This window comes from Arachis ipaensis, chromosome B8, assembly GCF_059453495.1.
Source record: "Arachis ipaensis isolate K30076 ecotype BB chromosome B8, ASM5945349v1, whole genome shotgun sequence".
NCBI classification, from domain to species: Eukaryota; Viridiplantae; Streptophyta; class Magnoliopsida; order Fabales; family Fabaceae; genus Arachis; species Arachis ipaensis.
In genome coordinates, this window is record NC_142443.1 from 52,855,196 (window position 1) to 52,857,021 (window position 1,826).

The 1,826-nt window shown below is 42.1% G+C and overlaps 1 non-coding gene across 1 annotated transcript; it reads right to left on the bottom strand.

Annotated features, from left to right (window-relative positions):
• Positions 1–436: 436 nt before the first annotated feature.
• LOC148548105 (small nucleolar RNA R71) lies at positions 437–544 on the bottom strand. Its single transcript, XR_015897982.1, has one exon. It is a non-coding gene; the product is annotated as a small nucleolar RNA R71 (small nucleolar RNA).
• Between the last annotated feature and the right edge of the window lie 1,282 nt (positions 545–1,826).

Sequence of the window (1,826 nt, forward strand, 5' to 3'; positions counted from 1 at the left end):
AGGACCTGACAGAAATTTTCGAAAAAGAAGGAGACATGGCCGAACCTAATAACAATGGTGGAGATGCAAGGAAGATGCTTGGTGACTTTATTGCACCCTCTTCTAACTTCTATGGAAGAAGCATCTCACTTCCTACAATTGGAGCAAACAACTTTGAGCTTAAGCCTCAATTAGTTTCTCTAATGCAACAGAACTGCATGTTTCATGGACTTCTAATGGAAGATCCTCATCAGTTTTAGCAGAATTCTTGCAAATCTGTGACACTATCAAGACAAATGGAGTTGATCCCGAGGTCTACAGGCTTATGCTTTTTCCTTTTGCTGTAAGAGACAGAGCTAGAACATGGTTGGATTCACAACCTAAGGATAGCCTGAACTCTTGGGATAAGCTGGTCAGTGCTTTCCTGGCCAAATTCTTTCCACCTCAAAAGATGAGCAAGCTTAGAGTGGAAATCCAAACCTTCAAACAGAAGGAAGGAGAATCCCTCTATGAAGCTTGGGAAAGATATAAGCAACTGATCAAAAGGTGTCCTACTGACATGCTTTTAGAATGGAGCATCATAAGTATATTCTATGATGGTTTGTCTAAGTTGTCAAAAATGTCATTGGACCATTCTACAGGAGGATTTCTTCACGTGAAAACCCCTGCAGAAGCTCAGGAACTCATTGAAATGGTTGCAAATAACCAGTTCATGTACACCTCTGAGAGGAATCCTATGAACAATGGAACACCTCAGAAGAAGGGAGTTCTTGAAATTGATACTCTGAATGCCATCATAGCTCAGAACAAAATATTGACTCAGCAAATCAATATGATTTTTCAGAGTCTGAATGGATTGCAAGCTGCATCCAACAGTACTAAAGAAGCATCTTCTGAAGAAGAAGCTTCTTCTGAAGAAGAAGCTTATGATCCTGAGAACCCTGCAATGGCAGAGATGAATTACATGAGAGAATCCTATGGAGATACCTATAATCCTTCATGGAGAAATCATCCAAATCTCTCATGGAAGGACCAACAGAAGCCTCGACAAGGCTTCAATAATAATGGTGGAAGAAATAGGTTTAGCAATAGCAAACCTTTTCCATCATCTTCTCAGCAATAGACAAAGAATTCTGAACAGAGCCATTCTGGCCTGGCAACCATAGTCTCTGATCTATCCAAGACCACACTAAGTTTCATGAATGAAACAAGGTGCTCCATTAAAAATTTGGAAGCACAGGTGGGTCAGCTGAGTAAGAAGATTACTGAAACTCCTCCCAGTACTCTCCCAAGCAATACAGAAGAAAATCCCAAGAGAGAGTGCAAGGCCATAACCTTACTTGGTGTGGCCGAATGCCCAGAGAAGGAGGAGGACGTGAATCCCAGTGAGGAAGACCTCTTGGGACGTCCTCTGGACAGAAATGAGTTCCCTTTTGAGGAACCAAAGGAATCTGAGGCTCATACAGAGACCTTAGAGATTCTATTGGACCTCCTTCTACCATTCATAAGCTCTGATGAATACTCTTCCTTTGAAGAGGATGAAGACACCATTACAGAGCAAGTTGCTAAGTATCTAGGAGCAGTCATGAAGTTGAATGCCAGTTTATTTGGTATGAGACTTGGGAGGATGAACCCCCCTTGCTCACCAATGAACTGAGTGCACTAATGAGGCAGACATTACCTCAGAAGAAATCGGATCCCGAAAAGTTCTTCATACCTTGTACCATAGGCACCGTGACCTTTGAGAAAGCTCTATGTGACCTTGGGTCAGGGATAAACCTCATGCCACTCTCTGTAATGGAGAAACTGGGAATCTTTGAGGTACAAGCTGCAAGAAACTCATTAGA